Genomic DNA, 27516 nt, shown 5'->3' with positions numbered 1-27516 from the left:
AGTTTTAAAAGAGAATAGTTATTTTCATAAATGCCTAAATTTGGAAATTTCAACACGTGCCATGAATATCTGTAAAATTCGATTTACTCATTGTAGCTAAATGTAGCAGCAGTTTCTGTAGTGTAGTGGTTATCACGTTCACTTTACACGTGAAAGGTCCTCAGTTTGAAACAGGGAGGAAACAGTGCTCTTTGACATGTGCAGTAGGTATTGTACTATTAACAGAGAACAGTTATTTTCATAAATGCCTAATTTTGGGAATTTGAACACGTGCCATGAATATCTGTAAAATTCGGTTTACTCCTTGCAGGTAATTGTTGAAGCAGTTTCTGTAGTGTAGCGGTTATCATGTTCGCTTAATACGCGAAAGGTCCCTGGTTCGAAACCGGGCGGAATCAACGCTCATTGACACGTGCAGTAGGTACTGTACTTTCAACAAAGAATTGTTATTTTCATGAATTCTGTATTCTGGAAATTCGAATACGTGCCATGAATATCTGTAAAATTTGGTTTACTCCTCGCAGCTAAATGTAGCAGCAGTTTCTGTAGTGTAGTGGTTATCACATTTGTTCACACGCGAAAGGTCCCTGGTTTGAAACCAGGCCGAAACAACGCTCATCGACACATTCAAGAAGTACCATAGTGTTAACAAAGAATTTCATTATTCTCTTATTTTGGAAATTCGAATACGTGCCATGAATATTTTTAAAATTCGGTTTACTCCTTGCAGCTAATTGTAGCAGTAGTTTCTGTGGTGTAGTGGTTATCACTTTCGCTTCATACGCGAAAGGTCCCTTGTTCGAAACCTGGGCGGAAACAACGCTCATTGACACATTCTGAAGTACCATAGTGGTAACAGAAAATTTCATGAATTCTTTATTTTGGAAATTCGAATACGTGCCATGAATATTTTTAAAATTCGGTTTACTCCTTGCAGATAAATCAAGCAGCAGTTTCTGTAGTGTAGTGGTTATCACGTTAGCTTTACACGTGAAATGTCCTCAGTTTGAAACCGGGAGGAAACAGTGCTCTTTGACATGTGCAGTAGGTACTGTACTATTAACAGAGAATAGTTATTTTCATAAATGCCTAATTTTGGAAATTTGAACACGTGCCATGAATATCTGTAAAATTCGGTTTACTCCTTGCAGATAATTGTTGAAGCAGTTTCTGTAGTGTAGCGGTTATCGCGTTCGCTTAACACGCGAAAGGTCCTCGGTTCGAAACCGGGCGGAAACAGAGCTCTTTGACACGTGCAGTAGGTACTGTACTTTCAACAAAGAATTGTTATTTTCATGAATTCTGTATTTTGGAAATTCGAATACGTGCCATGAATATCTGTAAAATTCGGTTTCCTCCTCGCAGCTAATTGTACCAGTAGTTTCTGTGGTGTAGTGGTTATCACGTTTGCTTCACACGCGAAAGGTCCCTGGTTCGAAACCGGGTGGAAAAAACGCTCATTGACACATTCTGAAGTACCATAGTGGTAACAGAAAATTTCATGAATTCTTTATTTTGGAAATTCGAATACGTGCCATGAATATTTGTAAAATTCGGTTTACTCCTTGCAGAAAAATCAAGCAGCAGTTTCTGTAGTGTAGTGGTTATCATGTTAGCTTTACACGTGAAAGGTCCTCAGTTTGAAACCGGGAGGAAACACTGCTCTTTGACATGTGCAGTAGGTACTGTACTATTAACAGACAATAGTTATTTTCATAAATGCCTAATTTTGGAAATTTGAACACGTGCCATGAATATCTGTAAAATTCGGTTTACTCCTTGCAGATAATTGTTGAAGAAGATTCTGTAGTGTAGTGGTTATCACGTTTGCTTAATACGCGAAAGGTCCTCGGTTCGAACCCGGGCGGAAACAGAGCTCTTTGACACGTGCAGTAGGTACTGTACTTTCAACAAAGAATTGTTATTTTCATAAATTCTGTATTTTGGAAATTCGAATACGTGCCCTGAATATCTGTAAAATTCGGTTTACTTCTTGCAGGAAAATCAAGCAGCAGTTTCTGTAGTGTAGTGGTTATCGCGTTCGCTTTACACGCGAAAGGTCCTCGGTTCGAAACCGGGTGGAAACAGTGCTTGTTGACACGTGCAGTAGGTACAGTACTTTTAAAAGAGAATAGTTATTTTCATAAATGCCTAAAATTGGAAATTTCAACACGTGCCATGAATATCTGTAAAATTCGGTTTACTCCTTGCAGATAACTGTCGAAGCAGTTTCTGTAGTGTAGCGGTTATCCCGTTCGCTTAACACGCGAAAGGTCCTCGGTTCGAAACCGGGCGGAAACAGAGCTCTTTGACAAGTGCAGTAGGTACTGTACTTTGAACAAAGAATTGTTATTTTCATGAATTCTGTATTTTGGAAATTCGAATACGTGCCATGAATATCTGTAAAATTCGGTTTACTCCTTGCAGCTAAATGTAGCAGCAGTTTCTGTAGTGTAGCCGTTATCACGTTCGCTTTACACGTGAAAGGTCCTCAGTTTGAAACCGGGAGGAAACAGTGCTCTTTGACATGTGCAGTAGGTACTGTACTATTAACAGAGAATAGTTATTTTCATAAATGCCTAATTTTGGAAATTCGAACACGTGCCATGAATATCTGTAAAATTCGGTTTACTCCTTGCAGATAATTGTAGCAGTAGTTTCTGTGGTGTAGTGGTTATCACATTCGCTTTACACGCGAAAGGTCCTCGGTTCAAAACTGGGCGGAAACAGTGCTCTTTGACACGTGCAGTAGGTACAGTACTTTTAAAAGAGAATAGTTATTTTCATAAATGCCTAAATTTGGAAATTTCAACACGTGCCATGAATATCTGTAAAATTCGGTTTACTCCTTGCAGGTAATTGTTGAAGCAGTTTCTGTAGTGTAGCGGTTATCACGTTCGCTTAATACGCGAAAGGTCCCTGGTTCGAAACCGGGCGGAATCAACGCTCATTGACACGTGCAGTAGGTACTGTACTTTCAACAAAGAATTGTTATTTTCATGAATTCTGTATTTTGGAAATTCGAATACGTGCCATGAATATTTTTAAAATTCGGTTTACTCCTTGCAGCTAATTGTAGCAGTAGTTTCTGTGGTGTAGTGGTTATCTCGTTTGCTTCACACGCGAAAGGTCCCTGGTTCGAAACCGGGCGGAATCAACGCTCATTGACATATTCTGAAATACCATAGTGGTAACAGAAAATTTCATGCATTCTTTATTTTGGAAATTCGAATACATGCCATGAATATTTTTAAAATTCGGTTTACTCCTTGCAGAAAAATCAAGCAGCAGTTTCTGTAGTGTAGTGGTTATCACGTTAGCTTTACACGTGAAAGGTCCTCAGTTTGAAACCGGGTGGAAACACTGCTCTTTGACATGTGCAGTAGGTACTGTACTATTAACAGACAATAGTTATTTTCATAAATGCCTAATTTTGGAAATTTGAACACGTGCCATGAATATCTGTAAAATTCGGTTTACTCCTTGCAGATAATTGTTGAAGAAGTTTCTGTAGTGTAGTGGTTATCACGTTGGCGTAACACCCGAAAGGTCCTCGGTTCGAACCCGGGCGGAAACAGAGCTCTTTGACACGTGCAGTAGGTACTGTACTTTCAACAAAGAATTGTTATTTTCATAAATTCTGTATTTTGGAAATTCGAATACGTGCCCTGAATATCTGTAAAATTCGGTTTACTTCTTGCAGCTAAATGTAGCAGCAGTTTCTGTAGTGTAGTGGTTATCGCGTTCGCTTTACACGCGAAAGGTCCCTGGTTCGAAACCGGGCGGAAACAGTGCTCTTTGACACGTGCAGTAGGTACAGTACTTTTAAAAGAGAATAGTTATTTTCATAAATGCCTAAAATTGGAAATTTCAACACGTGCCATGAATATCTGTAAAATTCGGTTTACTTCTTGCAGCTAAATGTAGCAGCAGTTTCTGTAGTGTAGTGGTTATCACGTTCTCTTTACACGTGAAAGGTCCTCAGTTTGAAACTGGGAGGAAACAGTGCTCTTTGACACGTGCAGTAGGTACAGTACTTTTAAAAGAGAATAGTTATTTTCATAAATGCCTAAAATTGGAAATTTCAACACGTGCCATGAATATCTGTAAAATTCGGTTTACTCCTTGCAGCTAATTGTAGCAGTAGTTTCTGTAGTGTAGCGGTTATCACGTCCGCTTCACACACCCCTTTTTGGAGTTTCAGGAAGTGGAAGAGAAGCAGGTGTCTGAGTGCTTGAGAGAGAATATCGTTTTTTTTGGAGGTCTAGTTGACTTATAAGTTTGAAAGTTTGTGAGTGACTGTAGTGAAGTTTCTGTGAAACGTTTTTGCTATTGTCCCCCATCAGCGTGAGCTGTTTGGGGGATATTGCTTAAAATAACCGGACGGACAACATGGCTTCGACATCAAGAATACAAACGACGACGAGAAAGGACAACAGTGAAATCAGAATGTTAAACGAAGAACTGAAAAAAAGAACATATGAGAAGGAACTGACGGTGAACGTGGAAATAAGTGGAGAAGGGAAAATAACAACGATGGAATTGCTGAGAGGAATAAAGGAAGTTTGCGGAACAATACTGGGATGTCGAATGAAAGACGGGAATAAGTATGAAGTAACAATGTCTCATGTAAATGGAAAAGAAAGACTAATAGACGGGCTAAAGATAAAGAACTGTCAAATCATGGCTAAAGAACTAGGGAACGATGAGCTGGTGGTGTCCTTTTTGAACTTGCCCGCATACATTACGGATGAGGAGATAGAAGAGAAACTAAAAGGCTGGAAGGTGAAGGCGACCACGCCAATCAAGAGGAGGATGTGGCCAGGAACGGACATTGTAGATGGGACAAGATTTTGCAAGGTAAAGTTTACAGACAATGTGCAATCCTTGCCATATTCTACTAAATTTAACACTGTCGAGGGATTTGAATATTTTCGTGTAATCCACGACAATCAAGTGAAGGTATGTAGATTATGTATTCAGCCGGGGCACATACTTAAGGAATGTCCGGAATTCACATGCCACAAATGTAGTGAACAAGGGCATTATGCCAGAGAATGTCGGAACATAGGAAATGTGTGCAAAATGTGTGACAGACCTAAAGTTAGATGTAGCTGTAATAAGGGAGAAAATCACTTACTTTTGCAAACAATGGACCTCACGTCTGAGGAAGAGGGGAGTGTGCCTATGGAGAGGGAGGATGAGAGTGACATGGAGAGTGTGACTCCAGAGACAGTGGCAGATAAGCTTGAAGAGCCTGTAATGTCTCCTGGCAAAGCACGAGACGCCGTTTTAGTCTCTGCTGCTGACAAGGTGGAACAGCAGCACATGATGGGTGAAAGACATACACAGGTAGAGATGGTGCAAGGTGCTTCTCAGGTGCCTGAGCCAGCTTTAAGCCTGTGTAAAAATTACACCAAAGAGTGGGCTGGGTCCACTGAAGTCACGGGCACTGTTAAAGCGCACTTTTCAAAAGGCTTCCCCGCCGCTCCCCCCAAAAAATCCAAATAAAGAGACGGATGATGAAATAGATAGTGAGGATCTTCAGTTGTTTGTAAAAAATAAGAGGTCATTGTCGAAAACCAGGGAGATGATGTGTTTTGGAAAAACGAAAAAGTAGGATTTTTAAGGACTTGTTTGGCTCTGATTATACTTCTGCACACATTCATAATGATTACAGTCGCATCCCTAAATGGTAACAGTTTGAGAAACATGAGCAAATTTGAGCAGGTATTAGTGTCTGTTAAGGCAGACATGTTGTGTTTTCAAGAGACCAATTGGACAGACTCCAAAATGCAGGAGATTAAGAGTAAATGGTCAGATTTAATTTTTTGTAGTCATGGAGGGGATAAAACATGTGGTGTGGCTATTTTGATAAAAAATGATGTGGTGCAAAATGTAAAAGAAATATATGCTGACAATGATGGCAGACTTATTGTAATTGAATTTGAAGTTCAAAATGTAGTTTTTCGTTTAATTAATGTTTATGCTTCAAACATTGAATCTGAAAGGAGAGAAATGTTTCACAAATTAAAAACACTGTGCTCAGAAAACTGTATACTGATAGGAGATTTTAATGTGAGGTGTAGTAGAATGGATGCCTCTAGTTGTGCTAAATTCAGATATGACTCTTCTAGAAATGCATTATGGAAACTTATGAATGAGGAGAATCTAGTAGATATATGGAGGGCTGAAAATCCAAACAGAAGAGTATTCTCTAGAAGGCAGGTGGTTCTAAAGGAATTAAAACAAAGCAGAATTGATTTATGTCTAGCAAAACAAGAATTGGTGCAGAATGTTAAGAAGGTGTCATATACCTTTACAGCATATAGTGATCATGCAGTAATGTCATTTCAAATGGGTTTTGGTGTGGAGAGGAGAGGGGGAGGTGTCTGGTGTTTAAATGCCAGTCTGTTAAAGGAGGAAGGATATAGAAATGAAATTGTTGAATGTATTAATGATGAAATGTCTAATGTACTGTTAAAAGAGAATGTGTGTTTATGGTGGGAGGAAGTGAAAGTAAAAGTAAAAAATAGGAGTATTAGGTACGCAAAAAATCATAACCGTTTAGATAAGCAGAAAGAAATAATGCTTAGGAATAGGATGTTGCATGAACTTGAAAAGGCTGATACGGATCCAGACTATGATGTTGTGAATTATTTGAAAATCCATGCAGAGCTGGGTCGTTATGAAAAAAATAAATGTTTGGGTGCTATTGTTAGGAGCAGGGCACAGTACGCTTTGGAGGGAGAGAAATGTACATCCTTTTTTTTGGGTCTGGAAAAAAGAAAACAAACTAAGAGTTACATTGTAGAGTTGGAAGATGAAAGAGGTGTAAAGGTAAACGATTTTGTTGGGATCTTAGAGACAGTTGAAACCTTTTACAGAAATCTTTACAAAAAGAATGATGTAGATAAAGTGTGTGTTGTAAAAGTGTTGGATACAATTAGTGCCAAAGTATCGCAGGCAGATAGAATGATGTGTGATGAAGAGATTTCGATTATGGAAATCAAGGAAGCAATTGTTAGCACGCAAGGTAATAAAAGTCCGGGTTTGGATGGTTTAACAAATGAGTTCTATAAAGTCTTTGTAGATATTTTGGCACCCATTTTAGTGAGGGTGTTTCATTATATGGAAGAGAATAAGGAAATCCCTGAGTCTATGTCAACTGGAATGTTAACGATCTTATTCAAAAATAGGGGCAGTAGATTAAAGTTAGAAAATTATAGGCCTATTAGCCTTCTAAATTCGGATTATAAGATACTGACTAAAGTGTTAGCGAATAGGATGAAAAAGGTGATTGGGAGTATTATTGAATCAACACAAGCCTACGGCATACCTGGAAGAGATATTGCAGATGTAATTTGTACAATTAGGGATGTTGTTAATCAAATGAAAAATGAAGGTGGTATAGTTTTAAGTTTGGACTTTAACAAAGCTTTCGATAGAGTGGAGCACAGCTTTTTATTACAGACTTTGGAGAGGTTTGGGTTTGGGCCAAAGTTTGTATCTTGGATCAACCTGTTGTATAGTGGGGCTAAAAGTTGTGTTAAATGTAACGGAGTGTTAACAGATACTTTCCCTGTGGAGAGGTCAGTAAGGCAGGGCTGTCCTTTGTCAGCTCTGCTGTACAGTGTTTCTACAGAACCGTTAGCTACATTGATAAATAGTAATAAAGAAGTAAGGGGTGTTGGAATCCCAGGTGGTGGTGTCAGTGTTGTACATCAGTACGCTGATGACACTACTTGTACTGTGAAGGATATAGAAAGTATTGGAAGCATTATGGGGATCATAGATATATATGGCAAGGCATCGGGTGCTAAAGTTAATATAGAGAAGACTGAAATAATGTTTGTTGGGGATATCAATGTAAACGGGTGTGAGATTCCATTCAAGAGCGCAAAGGATTTTATTAAAGTGCTGGGAGTAAACATTGGTGTAAAGGAGAAAGAGGCAAAAGATATAACTTGGACTGGGATCCTTAATAAAGTCAAGCTAACGTTGAATTTCTGGAAAAATAGAAAACTAAAGTTACAAGGGAAAGTAATTGTTGCAAATGCTTTGGTATTATCCAAATTTGTGTATGTTTTGGGAGTCCTGGACATGCCGGAGTGGGTCCTAAATGAATTGAATAATGTGGTGTCAAATTTTATATGGGATGGTAAAGGAGTGAGAATATCTCAGAAAACATTGATTGCTGACTATGTGGATGGAGGTTTAAAACTTGTAGATTTAGATGTCAAAAGAAAAGCTATTAGGATAAAAACAGTAAAGAAATATTTGTATGACAGTGAAGATTATGGCTGGAAACACTTCTTTAGAGTCTACTTAGAGGAGAGTGGTGGTTGTGAGGATAATGGTTTATTGATGGGGCTTAAAAGGGCAATGTTTGAAAAGGTACCAGATTTTTATAAAGAGGTGCTAAATGCATGGGCAGAGTTGTTGCCTAATGTATATTATGAATGTGGACATATTGACCTGATTATGAATCAACCTATATTTCTGAATGAGAAAATCAAGAACAAAGAAAAAGTTTTGTATAATAAAGTATTTATGAGTGCAGGTCTACGGCAAATAAAAGATTATACTTATGAGGTAATTCCAGGGTTTTTACCTGGGGAAGCTATTTTTGACATAATCAATGAATGGGATGAAGAGGTGGGAAGGGGAACAGTGAATAATATGTATGACAAGATAAAGAATAGTATACCAAGAGCATGGGTTGATTTAATAAATAGTGAAGTTGAAAGAGAAGATTTATTTGTATTTCCTAATTTGTTCATTGGTAGCAGTAAGAAGAAAGTACATTTATCTAGTATACCAGTGAAAAGATTGTATAGAATAATGGTAGGAAAAGTGTGTAGAAGGCCGGCTGCTGAGAAATTTTGGAAAGTAGTTTTTCCGGAATTGGATGAAAAAAAGATATGGGGAAATTTAAATGTAAAATATAATAGTAAGGAGTGTGAAAATAATGATTTCAAACTAAGACATAATAGAATATTTACAAAGGTGGTGCTAAAGAAAATTAATTGTGAGATAGAAAGGGAATGCGACGTATGTGGACGTTTCCCGGAAACTCTTATGCATTTGTTTATAGAATGTGAGGATTTAAAATATTTTTTTTGTAAAGTTAAGGAAATGTTATGTAGAAACTGGGGGGGAGATTTCGTGAAAAAGTATGCGTGGGAGGAACTTTTGTTATTTGGAGTGTCTGGTAAATGTGAGGGTGCTAATGTGTGTTTGTTGAATATGGTTTTGAGTTTTGTGAGGTATGCTATTTTTTGTAGGAGGAATTATGTTTCTTTTGACAGAAAGAGGGTTCAGGTGTGGAGTATCTTTATAGCACTGTTCAGTAAACACATAGATATGTTGTTTAATTATGGGATGGAACATTTTGATGAGTCTTTTGTTGAAGGGAGTGGGTTAATTTCACGAGAGGAGAGTGGAGGTATCACTTATAATTTTTGAAAGCACTGTTTTGATATTTTCTTTGTTGATAATTTGATAGGGGGTGAATTGTTCACCTGCCTCTGTTAGTCTAGTGTCTTCTGTATTGTTCTCTGTGGATTGTACTGTAAACAGTAGATTGTACTGTAAATATTGTAAACAAACATTTTTGATAATAAAAAAAAATAAATAAAAAAATAAATCACGTTCGCTTCACATGCGAAAGGTCCCTGGTTCGAAACCGTGCGGAAACAACGCTCATTGACACATTCAAGAAGTACCATAGTGTTAACAAAGAATTTCATTATTCTCTTATTTTGGAAATTCGAATACGTGCCATGAATATTTTTAAAATTCGGTTTACTCCTTGCAGCTAATTGTAGCAGTAGTTTCTGTGGTGTAGTGGTTATCACGTTCGCTTCACACGCGAAAGGTCCCTGGTTCGAAACCGGGCTGAAACAACGCTCATTGACACATTCTGAAGTACCATAGTGGTAACAGAAAATTTCATGAATTCTTTATTTTGGAAATTCGAATACGTGCCATGAATATTTTTAAAATTCGGTTTACTCCTTGCAGGAAAATCAAGCAGCAGTTTCTGTAGTGTAGTGGTTATCACGTTAGCTTTACACGCGAAAGGTCCTCAGTTTGAAACCGGGAGGAAACAGTGCTCTTTGACATGTGCAGTAGGTACTGTACTATTAACAGAGAATAGTTATTTTCATAAATGCCTAATTTTGGAAATTTGAACACGTGCCATGAATATCTGTAAAATTCGGTTTACTCCTTTCAGATAATTGTTGAAGAAGTTTCTGTAGTGTAGTGGTTATCACGTTCGCTTAACACGCGAAAGGTCCTCGGTTCGAAACCGGGCGGAAACAGAGCTCTTTGACACGTGCAGTAGGTACTGTACTTTCAACAAAGAATAGTTATTTTCATAAATTCTGTATTTTGGAAATTCGAATACGTGCCCTGAATATCTGTAAAATTCGGTTTACTTCTTGCAGGAAAATCAAGCAGCAGTTTCTGTAGTGTAGTGGTTATCACGTTCGCTTTACACGTGAAAGGTCCTCAGTTTGAAACCGGGAGGAAACAGTGCTCTTTGACATGTGCAGTAGGTACTGTACTATTAACAGAGAATAGTTATTTTCATAAATGCCTAATTTTGGAAATTTCAACACGTGCCATGAATATCTGTAAAATTCGGTTTACTCCTTGCAGATAATTGTTAAAGCAGTTTCTGTAGTGTAGCGGTTATCACGATCGCTTAACACGCGAAAGGTCCTCGGTTCGAAACCGGGCGGAAACAGAGCTCTTTGACAAGTGCAGTAGGTACTGTACTTTCAACAAAGAATTGTTATTTTCATGAATTCTGTATTTTGGAAATTCGAATACGTGCCATGAATATCTGTAAAATTCGGTTTACTCCTTGCAGCTAAATGTAGCAGCAGTTTCTGTAGTGTAGTGGTTATCACGTTCGCTTTAAACGTGAAAGGTCCTCAGTTTGAAACCGGGAGGAAACAGTGCTCTTTGACATGTGCAGTAGGTACTGTACTATTAACAGAGAATAGTTATTTTCATAAATGCCTAATTTTGGAAATTCGAATACGTGCCATGAATATCTGTAAAATTCGGTTTACTCCTTGCAGATAAGTAATACAGCAGTTTCTGTAGTGTAGTGGTTATCACATTCGCTTCACACGCGAAAGGTCCTCGGTTTGAAACGGGCAGAAACAGTGCTCTTTGACATGTACAGTACTTTAAACAGAGAATAGGTATTTTCATAAATGCCTTATTTTGGAAATTCGAATACGTGCCATGAATATCTGTAAAATTCGGTTTACTTCTTGCAAGAAAGTCAAGCAGCAGTTTCTGTAGTGTAGTGGTTATCACGTTCGCTTAACATGCGAAAGCTCCTCGGTTCGAAACGGGGTGGAAACAGCGCTCATTGACACATTCAAGAAGTACCATAGTGTTAACAAAGAATTTCATTATTCCCTTATTTTGGAAATTCGAATACGTGCCATGAATATTTTTAAATTCGGTTTACTCCTTGCTGCTAATTGTTGAAGCAGTTTCTGTAGTGTAGTGGTTATCACGTTAGCTTATCACGCGAAAGGTCCTCGGTTTGAAACCGGGTGGAAACAGAGCTCTTTGAAACGTGCAGTAGGTACTGTACTTTCAACAAAGAATTGTTATTTTCATAAATTCTGTATTTTGGAAATTCGAATACGTGCCATGAATATTTTTAAAATTCGGTTTATTCCTTGCAGCTAATTGTAGCAGTAGTTTCTGTGGTGTAGTGGTTATCACGTTTGCTTCACACGCCCCTATGACACATGTACTTTAAACAGAGAATAGTTATTTTCATAAATGCATTATTTTGGAAATTCGAATATGTGCCATGAATATCTTATATTTATATTTCCCTCACTAACTTTAAACATCAGCTATCTGAGCAGCTAACCGATCGCTGCAGCTGTACATAGGCCATCTGTAAATAGCCCACCCAATCTACCTACCTCATCCCCATATTGTTTTTATTTACTTTCTGCTCTTTTGCACACCAGTATTTCTACTTGCACATCATCATCTGCTCATCTATCACTCCAGTGTTAATTTGCTAAATTGTAATTACCTCACTACCATGGCCTATTTATTACCTTACCTCCTCATGCCATTTGCACACACTGAATATAGACTTTCTTTTTTTCTATTGTGTTATTGACTGTACGCTTGTTTATTCCATTTGTAACTCTATGTTGTTGTTTGTGTCGCACTGCTTTGCTTTATCTTGGCCAGGTTGCAGTTCTCAATGAGAACTTGTTCTCCACTAGTTTACCTGGTTAAATAAAGGTGAAATGAAATAAAATAAGATTTTTTTTTTTTTTTCCCAGAACGGGGATGTAGCTCAGTGGTAGAGCGCATGCTTTGCATGTATGAGGTCCTGGGTTCAATCCCCAGCATCTCCATTTAAAATTATTGCATTGACCCAACTCCTACTTTACAGAATGTTGTAATTCTAAGCAGGAAACAGAGATGTGCTAAATAATTTGGTGTTGTAATCTGAAGAACATTCCTTCAATCCCTGTTCGTACAATTATAGAACAGAAGTGGCATGATTGCCATCTTTTATGGCGTCATTTTCAAAAACTGAAGTTTATGGGTTCGATCCCAGTCTGTACCTGGTTTAAGAATTGCTGCTATCATTTCCTTGTAGTTTCAATGGAGTGGTGTATATAAAAAGTACATTGTATTGATATTGCATTTTATCTGCAAATGAAATGGGATGGAAGCTCAGAGGGGGAGTGCATGCAAAATATGGATGAGGTCCTCGGTTGAATCCCAAGATTCTCCACTGAGTTTATTTGTGTGCCAAATTCACATTTACACAACTACTACTTTCCAGAATGTTGATATATCATTAACAGTGTAGAGTGGCATGGTGGCCAAGTGGTAAGGCGTCGGTCTCGTAAACCGAAGATCATGGGTTCAAATCCCATCCGTGCCTTTATGAAAGACATCTGATATCATGGACCTGTGTTTTTATTGGAGGACTTTGCAGAAAAAGCAAGTTGTGTCAATATGGCAACACAGTTATTATAGTAAGGGGATGAATCTCTATGGTAGAGCCAGTAATTTACATGTATGCGGTCCAACGTTAATCCCCAACTTCTCTGTTGACTGTATTTACTTGTTAAATTAGCTTTTGCACAACTCCCACTTTCCAGAATGTTGACATTCTAAGAAGGAAATAGATATGCTAAATCATCTGTTTCTGTAAACTGAAGCACATGGGTTCAATCCTTGTTCGACGTTTATGGAAGATAGCTGATATTATGTAAATGTACTTTCATTAGAACAGTGTAAAGAAAAGGTAAATTGTATTGATATGACCACTGCGACCTGTATGGTCTAGTCGGCAGGCCCTCGCTACCTATTCGTCACCAGACCCACTGGCTCCAGGTCATCTATAAGTCTATGCTAGGTAAAGCTTCGTCTTATCTCAGCTCACTGGTCACAATAACAACACCCACCCGTAGCACGCGCTCCAGCAGGTATATCTCACTGGTCATCCTCAAAGCCAACACCTCCTTTGGCCACCTTTCCTTCCAGTTCTCTGCCGCCAATGACTGGAAAGAATTGCAAAAATCGCTGAAGCTGGACACTTATATTTCCCTTACTAACTTTAAACATCAGCTATCTGAGCAGCTAACCGATCGCTGCAGCTGTATATAGGCCATCTGTAAATAGCCCACCCAATCTACCTACCTCATCCCCATATTGTTTTTATTTACTTTCTGCTCTTTTGCACACCAGTATTTCTACTTGCACATCATCATCTGCTCATCTATCACTCCAGTGTTAATTTGCTAAATTGTAATTACTTCGCTACTATGGCCTATTTATTGCCTTACCTCCTCACGCCATTTGCACAAACATTGTATATAGACTTTCTTTTTTTCTATTGTGTTATTGACTGTACGCTTGTTTATTCCATTTGTAACTCTGTGTTGTTGTTTGTGTCGCACTGCTTTGCTTTATCTTGGCCAGGTCGCAGTTCTCAATGAGAACTTGTTCTCCACTAGTTTACCTGGTTAAATAAAGGTAAAATAAAATAAAATAAGAAACATTTATTCTCTCTCCCAGAACGGGGATGTAGCTCAGTGGTAGAGCGCATGCTTTGCATGTATGAGGTCCTGGGTTCAATCCCCAGCTTCTCCATTTAAAATTATTGCATTGACCCAACTCCTACTTTACAGAATGTTGGAATTCTAAGCAGGAAACAGAGATGTGCTAAATAATTTGGTTTTGTAATCTGAAGAACATCCCTTCAATCCCTGTTCGTACAATTATAGAACAGAAGTGGCATGATTGCCATCTTTTATGGCGTCATTTTCAAAAACTGAAGTTTATGGGTTCGATCCCAGTCTGTACCTGGTTTAAGAATTGCTGCTATCATTTCCTTGTAGTTTCAATGGAGTGGTGTATTTTAAAAGTACATTGTATTGATATTGCATTTTATCTGCAAATGAAATGGGATGGAAGCTCAGAGGGGGAGTGCATGCAAAATATGTATGAGCTCCTCGGTTCAATCCCAAGATTCTCCACTGAGTTTATTTGTGTGCCAAATTCACATTTACACAACTACTACTTTCCTGAATGTTGATATATAATTCAGAACGTAGAGTGGCATGGTGGCCGAGTGGTAAGGCGTTGGTCTCGTAAACCGAAGATCATGGGTTCAAATCCCGTCTGTGCCTTAATGAACGACATCTGATATCATGGACCTGTGCTTTTCAAAAATAGGTAGCGATGGCCGACTAGAGGGTTAAGGTTAGATTAGGTGAGTCTTTTCAAGGTCTGTTTGTCAACGGAAGTGGAAAGTTCAACCTAGGAGTTACTCCCCATCTGATCTGTCTTTTAGTCCTGGATGTTTTCAACCATTGGTATAATTAAGGTAAAATGGTGCTTTGGGAGGTGGGCGGTGCCGCTGGAATTATCCCCGGGCCGGGAGATCCCAGATGATGTCTGGCGGAGCGTTTTTCACTGGCTGTACTCAGCCTGGACAGCCGAAACACGTTTTGACCTTACGGACACGGAAGTAAATACATAGACAACGTGGAGATGAAAAGAAGGCTTTCAACTTCCGCAAGACCTACCCAACCGAACCATTCTAACCCCAAAACTAACCTTAACTATTCCAACCCTAACCTTAACCCTAACCTTAACCATTCTAACCACAACCCTAACCTTAACCCTAACATTAACCATTCTAACCCTAAAACCTAACCCCAACCCTAACCTTAACCATTCTAACCCTAACCCTAACCCCAACCTTAACCATTCTAACCACAACCCTAACCTTAACCCTAACATTAACCATTCTAACCACAACCCTAACCTTAACCATTCTAACCAAAACCCTAACCTTAACCCTAACCTTAACCATTCTAACCACAACCCTAACCTTAACCATTCTAACCACAAACCTAACCTTAACCCTAACATTAACCATTCTAACCCTAAAACCTAACCTTAACCCTAACATTAACCATTCTAACCCTAAAACCTAACCCCAACCCTAACCTTAACCATTCTAACCCTAACCCTCTCTCTACTACATCAGGGTCTCTCTCTGCTACATCAGGGTCTCTCTCTCTGCTACATCAGGGTCTCTCTCTCTCTGCTACATCAGGGTCTCTCTCTCTACTACATCAGGGTCTCTCTCTCTCTGCTACATCAGGGTCTCTCTCTCTGCTACATCAGGGTCTCTCTCTCTACTACATCAGGGTCTCTCTCTCTCTACTACATCAGGGTCTCTCTCTCTGCTACATCAGGGTCTCTCTCTCTCTACTACATCAGGGTCTCTCTCTCTGCTACATCAGGGTCTCTCTCTCTGCTACATCAGGGTCTCTCTCTCTCTACTACATCAGGGTCTCTCTCTCTACTACATCAGGGTCTCTCTCTACTACATCAGGGTCTCTCTCTCTCTACTACATCAGGGTCTCTCTCTCTCTACTACATCAGGGTCTCTCTACTACATCAGGGTCTCTCTCTCTACTACATCAGGGTCTCTCTCTCTGCTACATCAGGGTCTCTCTCTCTCTACTACATCAGGGTCTCTCTACTACATCAGGGTCTCTCTCTCTACTACATCAGGGTCTCTCTACTACATCAGGGTCTCTCTCTCTACTACATCAGGGTCTCTCTCTACTACATCAGGGTCTCTCTCTCTACTACATCAGGGTCTCTCTCTCTACTACATCAGGGTCTCTCTCTCTACTACATCAGGGTCTCTCTCTCTACTACATCAGGGTCTCTCTCTCTACTACATCAGGGTCTCTCTCTCTCTGCTACATCAGGGTCTCTCTCTCTCTGCTACATCAGGGTCTCTCTCTCTGCTACATCAGGGTCTCTCTCTCTCTACTATATCAGGGTCTCTCTCTCTGCTACATCAGGGTCTCTCTACTACATCAGGGTCTCTCTCTCTGCTACATCAGGGTCTCTCTCTCTCTACTACATCAGGGTCTCTCTCTACTACATCAGGGTCTCTCACTCTACTACATCAGGGTCTCTCTCTCTGCTACATCAGGGTCTCTCTCTCTCTGCTACATCAGGGTCTCTCCTCTACTACATCAGGGTCTCTCTCTCTACTACATCAGGGTCTCTCTCTCTGCTACATCAGGGTCTCTCTCTCGCTGCTATATCAGGGTCTCTCTCTCTACTACATCTTGGTCTCTCTCTCTCTGCTACATCAGGGTCTCTCTCTACTACATCAGGGTCTCTCTCTCTACTACATCAGGGTCTCTCTCTGCTACATCAGGGTCTCTCTCTCTCTACTACATCAGGGTCTCTCTCTCTCTGCTACATCAGGGTCTCTCTCTGCTACATCAGGGTCTCTCTCTCTCTACTACATCAGGGTCTCTCTCTCTCTGCTACATCAGGGTCTCTCTCTCTGCTACATCAGGGTCTCTCTCTCTCTACTACATCAGGGTCTCTCTCTCTCTACTACATCAGGGTCTCTCTCTCTGCTACATCAGGGTCTCTCTCTCTCTACTACATCAGGGTCTCTCTCTCTCTGCTACATCAGGGTCTCTCTCTCTACTACATCAGGGTCTCTCTCTCTCTACTACATCAGGGTCTCTCTCTGCTACATCAGGGTCTCTCTCTCTCTACTACATCAGGGTCTCTCTCTCTCTACTACATCAGGGTCTCTCTCTCTACTACATCAGGGTCTCTCTCTCTGCTACGTCAGGGTCTCTCTCTCTGCTACATCAGGGTCTCTCTCTCTGCTACATCAGGGTCTCTCTCTCTACTACATCAGGGTCTCTCTCTCTCTACTACATCAGGGTCTCTCTCTCTACTACATCAGGGTCTCTCTCTCTCTACTACATCAGGGTCTCTCTCTCTACTACATCAGGGTCTCTCTCTCTGCTATATCAGGGTCTCTCTCTCTACTACATCAGGGTCTCTCTCTCTACTACATCAGGGTCTCTCTCTCTACTACATCAGGGTCTCTCTCTACTACATCAGGGTCTCTCTCTCTACTACATCAGGGTCTCTCACTCTACTACATCAGGGTCTCTCTCTCTCTACTACATCAGGGTCTCTCTCTCTGCTACATCAGGGTCTCTCTCTCTCTGCTACATCAGGGTCTCTCTCTACTACATCAGGGTCTCTCTCTCTACTACATCAGGGTCTCTCTCTCTCTACTACATCAGGGTCTCTCTCTCTACTACATCAGGGTCTCTCTCTCTCTGCTACATCAGGGTCTCTCTACTACATCAGGGTCTCTCTCTCTACTACATCAGGGTCTCTCTCTCTGCTACATCAGGGTCTCTCTCTACTACATCAGGGTCTCTCACTCTACTACATCAGGGTCTCTCTCTCTACTACATCAGGGTCTCTCTCTCTCTGCTACATCAGGGTCTCTCTACTACATCAGGGTCTCTCTCTCTACTACATCAGGGTCTCTCTCTCTGCTACATCAGGGTCTCTCTCTCTCTACTACATCAGGGTCTCTCTCTCTCTGCTACATCAGGGTCTCTCTACTACATCAGGGTCTCTCTCTCTACTACATCAGGGTCTCTCTCTCTGCTACATCAGGGTCTCTCTCTCTCTACTACATCAGGGTCTCTCACTCACTCTACTACATCAGGGTCTCTCTCTACTACATCAGGGTCTCTCTCTGCTACATCAGGGTCTCTCTCTCTCTCTACTACATCAGGGTCTCTCTCTCTGCTACATCAGGGTCTCTCTCTCTCTGCTACATCAGGTTCTCTCTCTCTGCTACATCAGGGTCTCTCTCTCTACTACATCAGGGTCTCTCTCTCTCTGCTACATCAGGGTCTCTCTCTCTACTACATCAGGGTCTCTCTCTCTCTACTACATCAGGGTCTCTCTCTCTCTCTACTACATCAGGGTCTCTCTCTCTGCTACATCAGGGTCTCTCTCTCTGCTACATCAGGGTCTCTCTCTCTCTGCTACATCAGGGTCTCTCTCTACTACATCAGGGTCTCTCTCTCTCTACTACATCAGGGTCTCTCTCTCTGCTACATCAGGGTCTCTCTCTCTCTGCTACATCAGGGTCTCTCTCTACTACATCAGGGTCTCTCTCTCTGCTACATCAGGGTCTCTCTCTCTCTGCTACATCAGGGTCTCTATCTACTACATCAGGGTCTCTCTCTCTACTACATCAGGGTCTCTCTCTCTCTACTACATCAGGGTCTCTCTCTCTGCTACATCAGGGTCTCTCTCGCTGCTATATCAGGGTCTCTCTCTCTACTACATCTTGGTCTCTCTCTCTCTGCTACATCAGGGTCTCTCTCTACTACATCAGGGTCTCTCTCTCTACTACATCAGGGTCTCTCTCTGCTACATCAGGGTCTCTCTCTCTCTACTACATCAGGGTCTCTCTCTCTCTGCTACATCAGGGTCTCTCTCTGCTACATCAGGGTCTCTCTCTCTCTACTACATCAGGGTCTCTCTCTCTCTGCTACATCAGGGTCGCTCTCTCTGCTACATCAGGGTCTCTCTCTCTGCTACATCAGGGTCTCTCTCTCTCTACTACATCAGGGTCTCTCTCTCTCTACTACATCAGGGTCTCTCTCTCTGCTACATCAGGGTCTCTCTCTCTCTACTACATCAGGGTCTCTCTCTCTCTGCTACATCAGGGTCTCTCTCTCTACTACATCAGGGTCTCTCTCTCTCTGCTACATCAGGGTCTCTCTCTCTCTGCTACATCAGAGTCTCTCTCTCTGCTACATCAGGGTCTCTCTCTCTACTACATCAGGGTCTCTCTCTCTACTACATCAGGGTCTCTCTCTCTACTACATCAGTGTCTCTCTACTACATCAGGGTCTCTCTCTCTACTACATCAGGGTCTCTCTCTCTACTACATCAGGGTCTCTCTCTACTACATCAGGGTCTCTCTCTCTCTGCTCTCTCTGCTACATCAGGGTCTCTCTCTCTGCTACATCAGGGTCTTTCACTCTACTACATCAGGGTCTCTCTCTCTACTACATCAGGGTCTCTCTCTCTCTACTACATCAGGGTCTCTCTCTCTCTACTACATCAGGGTCTCTCTCTCTCTACTACATCAGGGTCTCTCTCTCTACTACATCAGGGTCTCTCTCTCTCTACTACATCAGGGTCTCTCTCTCTCTGCTACATCAGGGTCTCACTCTACTACATCAGGGTCTCTCTCTGCTACATCAGGGTCTCTCTCTCCTCTACTACATCAGGGTCTCTCTCTCTGCTACATCAGGGTCTCTCTCTCTCTACTACATCAGGGTCTCTCTCTCTCTACTACATCAGGGTCTCTCTCTCTGCTACATCAGGGTCTCTCTCTCTCTACTACATCAGGGTCTCTCTCTCTCTGCTACATCAGGGTCTCTCTCTCTACTACATCAGGGTCTCTCTCTCTCTGCTACATCAGGGTCTCTCTCTCTCTACTACATCAGGGTCTCTCTCTCTCTACTACATCAGGGTCTCTCTCTCTACTACATCAGGGTCTCTCTCTCTCTGCTACATCAGGGTCTCTCACTCTACTACATCAGGGTCTCTCTCTCTACTACATCAGGGTCTCTCTCTCTACTACATCAGGGTCTCTCTCTCTCTACTACATCAGGGTCTCTCTCTCTCTACTACATCAGGGTCTCTCTCTCTGCTACATCAGGGTCTCTCACTCTACTACATCAGGGTCTCTCTCTCTACTACATCAGGGTCTCTCTCTACTACATCAGGGTCTCTCTCTCTGCTACATCAGGGTCTCTCTCTCTACTACATCAGGGTCTCTCTCTCTCTACTACATCAGGGTCTCTCTCTCTGCTACATCAGGGTCTCTCTCGCTGCTATATCAGGGTCTCTCTCTCTACTACATCTTGGTCTCTCTCTCTCTGCTACATCAGGGTCTCTCTCTACTACATCAGGGTCTCTCTCTCTACTACATCAGGGTCTCTCTCTGCTACATCAGGGTCTCTCTCTCTCTACTACATCAGGGTCTCTCTCTCTCTGCTACATCAGGGTCTCTCTCTGCTACATCAGGGTCTCTCTCTCTCTACTACATCAGGGTCTCTCTCTCTCTGCTACATCAGGGTCGCTCTCTCTGCTACATCAGGGTCTCTCTCTCTGCTACATCAGGGTCTCTCTCTCTCTACTACATCAGGGTCTCTCTCTCTCTACTACATCAGGGTCTCTCTCTCTGCTACATCAGGGTCTCTCTCTCTCTACTACATCAGGGTCTCTCTCTCTCTGCTACATCAGGGTCTCTCTCTCTACTACATCAGGGTCTCTCTCTCTCTGCTACATCAGGGTCTCTCTCTCTCTGCTACATCAGAGTCTCTCTCTCTGCTACATCAGGGTCTCTCTCTCTACTACATCAGGGTCTCTCTCTCTACTACATCAGGGTCTCTCTCTCTACTACATCAGTGTCTCTCTACTACATCAGGGTCTCTCTCTCTACTACATCAGGGTCTCTCTCTCTACTACATCAGGGTCTCTCTCTACTACATCAGGGTCTCTCTCTCTCTGCTCTCTCTGCTACATCAGGGTCTCTCTCTCTGCTACATCAGGGTCTCTCACTCTACTACATCAGGGTCTCTCTCTCTACTACATCAGGGTCTCTCTCTCTCTACTACATCAGGGTCTCTCTCTCTCTACTACATCAGGGTCTCTCTCTCTCTACTACATCAGGGTCTCTCTCTCTACTACATCAGGGTCTCTCTCTCTCTACTACATCAGGGTCTCTCTCTCTCTGCTACATCAGGGTCTCTCTCTACTACATCAGGGTCTCTCTCTGCTACATCAGGGTCTCTCTCTCTCTCTACTACATCAGGGTCTCTCTCTCTGCTACATCAGGGTCTCTCTCTCTCTACTACATCAGGGTCTCTCTCTCTCTACTACATCAGGGTCTCTCTCTCTGCTACATCAGGGTCTCTCTCTCTCTACTACATCAGGGTCTCTCTCTCTCTGCTACATCAGGGTCTCTCTCTCTACTACATCAGGGTCTCTCTCTCTCTGCTACATCAGGGTCTCTCTCTCTCTACTACATCAGGGTCTCTCTCTCTCTACTACATCAGGGTCTCTCTCTCTGCTACATCAGGGTCTCTCTCTCTCTACTACATCAGGGTCTCTCTCTCTCTGCTACATCAGGGTCTCTCTCTCTACTACATCAGGGTCTCTCTCTCTCTGCTACATCAGGGTCTCTCTCTCTCTGCTACATCAGAGTCTCTCTCTCTGCTACATCAGGGTCTCTCTCTCTACTACATCAGGGTCTCTCTCTCTACTACATCAGGGTCTCTCTCTCTACTACATCAGTGTCTCTCTACTACATCAGGGTCTCTCTCTCTACTACATCAGGGTCTCTCTCTCTACTACATCAGGGTCTCTCTCTACTACATCAGGGTCTCTCTCTCTCTGCTCTCTCTGCTACATCAGGGTCTCTCTCTCTGCTACATCAGGGTCTTTCACTCTACTACATCAGGGTCTCTCTCTCTACTACATCAGGGTCTCTCTCTCTCTACTACATCAGGGTCTCTCTCTCTCTACTACATCAGGGTCTCTCTCTCTCTACTACATCAGGGTCTCTCTCTCTACTACATCAGGGTCTCTCTCTCTCTACTACATCAGGGTCTCTCTCTCTCTGCTACATCAGGGTCTCACTCTACTACATCAGGGTCTCTCTCTGCTACATCAGGGTCTCTCTCTCTCTCTACTACATCAGGGTCTCTCTCTCTGCTACATCAGGGTCTCTCTCTCTCTACTACATCAGGGTCTCTCTCTCTCTGCTACATCAGGGTCTCACTCTACTACATCAGGGTCTCTCTCTGCTACATCAGGGTCTCTCTCTCTCTCTACTACATCAGGGTCTCTCTCTCTGCTACATCAGGGTCTCTCTCTCTCTACTACATCAGGGTCTCTCTCTCTCTACTACATCAGGGTCTCTCTCTCTGCTACATCAGGGTCTCTCTCTCTCTACTACATCAGGGTCTCTCTCTCTCTGCTACATCAGGGTCTCTCTCTCTACTACATCAGGGTCTCTCTCTCTCTGCTACATCAGGGTCTCTCTCTCTCTACTACATCAGGGTCTCTCTCTCTCTACTACATCAGGGTCTCTCTCTCTGCTACATCAGGGTCTCTCTCTCTCTACTACATCAGGGTCTCTCTCTCTCTGCTACATCAGGGTCTCTCTCTCTACTACATCAGGGTCTCTCTCTCTCTGCTACATCAGGGTCTCTCTCTCTCTGCTACATCAGGGTCTCTCTCTCTGCTACATCAGGGTCTCTCTCTCTACTACATCAGGGTCTCTCTCTCTACTACATCAGGGTCTCTCTCTCTACTACATCAGTGTCTCTCTACTACATCAGGGTCTCTCTCTCTACTACATCAGGGTCTCTCTCTCTACTACATCAGGGTCTCTCTCTACTACATCAGGGTCTCTCTCTCTCTGCTCTCTCTGCTACATCAGGGTCTCTCTCTCTGCTACATCAGGGTCTTTCACTCTACTACATCAGGGTCTCTCTCTCTACTACATCAGGGTCTCTCTCTCTCTACTACATCAGGGTCTCTCTCTCTCTACTACATCAGGGTCTCTCTCTCTCTACTACATCAGGGTCTCTCTCTCTACTACATCAGGGTCTCTCTCTCTCTACTACATCAGGGTCTCTCTCTCTCTGCTACATCAGGGTCTCACTCTACTACATCAGGGTCTCTCTCTGCTACATCAGGGTCTCTCTCTCTCTCTACTACATCAGGGTCTCTCTCTCTGCTACATCAGGGTCTCTCTCTCTCTACTACATCAGGGTCTCTCTCTCTCTACTACATCAGGGTCTCTCTCTCTGCTACATCAGGGTCTCTCTCTCTCTACTACATCAGGGTCTCTCTCTCTCTGCTACATCAGGGTCTCTCTCTCTACTACATCAGGGTCTCTCTCTCTCTGCTACATCAGGGTCTCTCTCTCTCTACTACATCAGGGTCTCTCTCTCTCTACTACATCAGGGTCTCTCTCTCTACTACATCAGGGTCTCTCTCTCTCTGCTACATCAGGGTCTCTCACTCTACTACATCAGGGTCTCTCTCTCTACTACATCAGGGTCTCTCTCTCTACTACATCAGGGTCTCTCTCTCTCTACTACATCAGGGTCTCTCTCTCTCTACTACATCAGGGTCTCTCTCTCTGCTACATCAGGGTCTCTCACTCTACTACATCAGGGTCTCTCTCTCTACTACATCAGGGTCTCTCTCTACTACATCAGGGTCTCTCTCTCTGCTACATCAGGGTCTCTCTCTCTACTACATCAGGGTCTCTCTCTCTCTACTACATCAGGGTCTCTCTCTCTGCTACATCAGGGTCTCTCTCGCTGCTATATCAGGGTCTCTCTCTCTACTACATCTTGGTCTCTCTCTCTCTGCTACATCAGGGTCTCTCTCTACTACATCAGGGTCTCTCTCTCTACTACATCAGGGTCTCTCTCTGCTACATCAGGGTCTCTCTCTCTCTACTACATCAGGGTCTCTCTCTCTCTGCTACATCAGGGTCTCTCTCTGCTACATCAGGGTCTCTCTCTCTCTACTACATCAGGGTCTCTCTCTCTCTGCTACATCAGGGTCGCTCTCTCTGCTACATCAGGGTCTCTCTCTCTGCTACATCAGGGTCTCTCTCTCTCTACTACATCAGGGTCTCTCTCTCTCTACTACATCAGGGTCTCTCTCTCTGCTACATCAGGGTCTCTCTCTCTCTACTACATCAGGGTCTCTCTCTCTCTGCTACATCAGGGTCTCTCTCTCTACTACATCAGGGTCTCTCTCTCTCTGCTACATCAGGGTCTCTCTCTCTCTGCTACATCAGAGTCTCTCTCTCTGCTACATCAGGGTCTCTCTCTCTACTACATCAGGGTCTCTCTCTCTACTACATCAGGGTCTCTCTCTCTACTACATCAGTGTCTCTCTACTACATCAGGGTCTCTCTCTCTACTACATCAGGGTCTCTCTCTCTACTACATCAGGGTCTCTCTCTACTACATCAGGGTCTCTCTCTCTCTGCTCTCTCTGCTACATCAGGGTCTCTCTCTCTGCTACATCAGGGTCTTTCACTCTACTACATCAGGGTCTCTCTCTCTACTACATCAGGGTCTCTCTCTCTCTACTACATCAGGGTCTCTCTCTCTCTACTACATCAGGGTCTCTCTCTCTCTACTACATCAGGGTCTCTCTCTCTACTACATCAGGGTCTCTCTCTCTCTACTACATCAGGGTCTCTCTCTCTCTGCTACATCAGGGTCTCACTCTACTACATCAGGGTCTCTCTCTGCTACATCAGGGTCTCTCTCTCTCTCTACTACATCAGGGTCTCTCTCTCTGCTACATCAGGGTCTCTCTCTCTCTACTACATCAGGGTCTCTCTCTCTCTACTACATCAGGGTCTCTCTCTCTGCTACATCAGGGTCTCTCTCTCTCTACTACATCAGGGTCTCTCTCTCTCTGCTACATCAGGGTCTCTCTCTCTACTACATCAGGGTCTCTCTCTCTCTGCTACATCAGGGTCTCTCTCTCTCTACTACATCAGGGTCTCTCTCTCTCTACTACATCAGGGTCTCTCTCTCTACTACATCAGGGTCTCTCTCTCTCTGCTACATCAGGGTCTCTCACTCTACTACATCAGGGTCTCTCTCTCTACTACATCAGGGTCTCTCTCTCTACTACATCAGGGTCTCTCTCTCTCTACTACATCAGGGTCTCTCTCTCTCTACTACATCAGGGTCTCTCTCTCTGCTACATCAGGGTCTCTCACTCTACTACATCAGGGTCTCTCTCTCTACTACATCAGGGTCTCTCTCTACTACATCAGGGTCTCTCTCTCTGCTACATCAGGGTCTCCCTCTCTACTACATCAGGGTCTCTCTCTCTACTACATCAGGGTCTCTCTCTCTCTACTACATCAGGGTCTCTCTCTCTCTGCTACATCAGGGTCTCTCTCTCTACTACATCAGGGTCTCTCTCTGCTACATCAGGGTCTCTCTCTCTCTCTACTACATCAGGGTCTCTCTCTCTGCTACATCAGGGTCTCTCTCTCTGCTACATCAGGGTCTCTCTCTCTCTGCTACATCAGGGTCTCTCTCTACTACATCAGGGTCTCTCTCTCTCTACTACATCAGGGTCTCTCTCTCTGCTACATCAGGGTCTCTCTCTCTCTACTACATCAGGGTCTCTCTCTCTACTACATCAGGGTCTCTCTCTCTGCTACATCAGGGTCTCTCTCGCTGCTATATCAGGGTCTCTCTCTCTACTACATCTTGGTCTCTCTCTCTCTGCTACATCAGGGTCTCTCTCTACTACATCAGGGTCTCTCTCTCTACTACATCAGGGTCTCTCTCTGCTACATCAGGGTCTCTCTCTCTCTACTACATCAGGGTCTCTCTCTCTCTGCTACATCAGGGTCTCTCTCTGCTACATCAGGGTCTCTCTCTCTCTACTACATCAGGGTCTCTCTCTCTCTGCTACATCAGGGTCTCTCTCTCTGCTACATCAGGGTCTCTCTCTCTACTACATCAGGGTCTCTCTCTCTCTACTACATCAGGGTCTCTCTCTCTGCTACATCAGGGTCTCTCTCTCTCTACTACATCAGGGTCTCTCTCTCTCTGCTACATCAGGGTCTCTCTCTCTACTACATCAGGGTCTCTCTCTCTCTGCTACATCAGGGTCTCTCTCTCTCTGCTACATCAGGGTCTCTCTCTCTGCTACATCAGGGTCTCTCTCTACTACATCAGGGTCTCTCTCTCTCTGCTACATCAGGGTCTCTCTCTCTACTACATCAGGGTCTCTCTCTCTCTGCTACATCAGGGTCTCTCTCTCTCTGCTACATCAGGGTCTCTCTCTCTGCTACATCAGGGTCTCTCTCTCTACTACATCAGGGTCTCTCTCTCTACTACATCAGGGTCTCTCTCTCTACTACATCAGTGTCTCTCTACTACATCAGGGTCTCTCTCTCTACTACATCAGGGTCTCTCTCTCTACTACATCAGGGTCTCTCTCTACTACATCAGGGTCTCTCTCTCTCTGCTCTCTCTGCTACATCAGGGTCTCTCTCTCTGCTACATCAGGGTCTCTCACTCTACTACATCAGGGTCTCTCTCTCTACTACATCAGGGTCTCTCTCTCTCTACTACATCAGGGTCTCTCTCTCTACTACATCAGGGTCTCTCTCTACTACATCAGGGTCTCTCTCTCTCTACTACATCAGGGTCTCTCTCTCTCTACTACATCAGGGTCTCTCACTCTACTACATCAGGGTCTCTCTCTCTGCTACATCAGGGTCTCTCTCTCTCTACTACATCAGGGTCTCTCTCTCTCTCTGCTACATCAGGGTCTCTCTCTCTACTACATCAGGGTCTCTCTCTCTCTACTACATCAGGGTCTCTCTCTGCTACATCAGGGTCTCTCTCTCTCTACTACATCAGGGTCTCTCTCTCTCTACTACATCAGGGTCTCTCTCTCTCTACTACATCAGGGTCTCTCTACTACATCAGGGTCTCTCTCTCTGCTACATCAGGGTCTCTCACTCTACTACATCAGGGTCTCTCTCTGCTACATCAGGGTCTCTCTCTCTCTGCTACATCAGGGTCTCTCTCTCTCTACTACATCAGGGTCTCTCTCTCTCTACTACATCAGGGTCTCTCTCTCTACTACATCAGGGTCTCTCTCTCTCTACTACATCAGGGTCTCTCTCTCTGCTACATCAGGGTCTCTCTCTCTCTACTACATCAGGGTCTCTCTCTCTGCTACATCAGGGTCTCTCTCTCTGCTACATCAGGGTCTCTCTCTCTCTGCTACATCAGGGTCTCTCTCTACTACATCAGGGTCTCTCTCTCTCTACTACATCAGGGTCTCTCTCTCTGCTACATCAGGGTCTCTCTCGCTGCTATATCAGGGTCTCTCTCTCTACTACATCTGGGTCTCTCTCTCTCTGCTACATCAGGGTCTCTCTCTACTACATCAGGGTCTCTCTCTCTACTACATCAGGGTCTCTCTCTGCTACATCAGGGTCTCTCTCTCTCTACTACATCAGGG

General features: G+C 43.3%; 12 non-coding genes across 12 annotated transcripts; all 12 read left to right on the top strand.

Moving 5' to 3' along the window:
- Positions 1 to 325: 325 nt before the first annotated feature.
- trnai-aau (transfer RNA isoleucine (anticodon AAU)) lies at positions 326 to 398 on the top strand. Its single transcript has one exon. It is a non-coding gene; the product is annotated as a tRNA-Ile (tRNA).
- A 1402-nt stretch (positions 399 to 1800) lies between these two features.
- Positions 1801 to 1873, top strand: trnai-aau (transfer RNA isoleucine (anticodon AAU)). Its single transcript has one exon. It is a non-coding gene; the product is annotated as a tRNA-Ile (tRNA).
- A 141-nt stretch (positions 1874 to 2014) lies between these two features.
- On the top strand, positions 2015 to 2087 carry trnav-uac (transfer RNA valine (anticodon UAC)). The gene has a single exon. It is a non-coding gene; the product is annotated as a tRNA-Val (tRNA).
- A 569-nt stretch (positions 2088 to 2656) lies between these two features.
- Positions 2657 to 2729, top strand: trnav-uac (transfer RNA valine (anticodon UAC)). The gene has a single exon. It is a non-coding gene; the product is annotated as a tRNA-Val (tRNA).
- A 141-nt stretch (positions 2730 to 2870) lies between these two features.
- Positions 2871 to 2943, top strand: trnai-aau (transfer RNA isoleucine (anticodon AAU)). Its single transcript has one exon. It is a non-coding gene; the product is annotated as a tRNA-Ile (tRNA).
- Positions 2944 to 3718: 775 nt separating this feature from the next.
- On the top strand, positions 3719 to 3791 carry trnav-uac (transfer RNA valine (anticodon UAC)). Its single transcript has one exon. It is a non-coding gene; the product is annotated as a tRNA-Val (tRNA).
- A 6044-nt stretch (positions 3792 to 9835) lies between these two features.
- Positions 9836 to 9908, top strand: trnav-cac (transfer RNA valine (anticodon CAC)). The gene has a single exon. It is a non-coding gene; the product is annotated as a tRNA-Val (tRNA).
- A 347-nt stretch (positions 9909 to 10255) lies between these two features.
- On the top strand, positions 10256 to 10328 carry trnav-aac (transfer RNA valine (anticodon AAC)). The gene has a single exon. It is a non-coding gene; the product is annotated as a tRNA-Val (tRNA).
- A 2019-nt stretch (positions 10329 to 12347) lies between these two features.
- trnaa-cgc (transfer RNA alanine (anticodon CGC)) lies at positions 12348 to 12419 on the top strand. Its single transcript has one exon. It is a non-coding gene; the product is annotated as a tRNA-Ala (tRNA).
- A 467-nt stretch (positions 12420 to 12886) lies between these two features.
- Positions 12887 to 12958, top strand: trnat-ugu (transfer RNA threonine (anticodon UGU)). The gene has a single exon. It is a non-coding gene; the product is annotated as a tRNA-Thr (tRNA).
- A 1142-nt stretch (positions 12959 to 14100) lies between these two features.
- Positions 14101 to 14172, top strand: trnaa-cgc (transfer RNA alanine (anticodon CGC)). Its single transcript has one exon. It is a non-coding gene; the product is annotated as a tRNA-Ala (tRNA).
- A 467-nt stretch (positions 14173 to 14639) lies between these two features.
- On the top strand, positions 14640 to 14711 carry trnat-cgu (transfer RNA threonine (anticodon CGU)). Its single transcript has one exon. It is a non-coding gene; the product is annotated as a tRNA-Thr (tRNA).
- Positions 14712 to 27516: the final 12805 nt, after the last annotated feature.

Source organism: Salmo salar, chromosome 18 (genome assembly GCF_965601325.2).
Source record: "Salmo salar chromosome 18, fSalSal1, whole genome shotgun sequence".
Classification (NCBI taxonomy): domain Eukaryota; kingdom Metazoa; phylum Chordata; class Actinopteri; order Salmoniformes; family Salmonidae; genus Salmo; species Salmo salar.
This window is presented reverse-complemented; position numbering and strand designations above follow the sequence as displayed.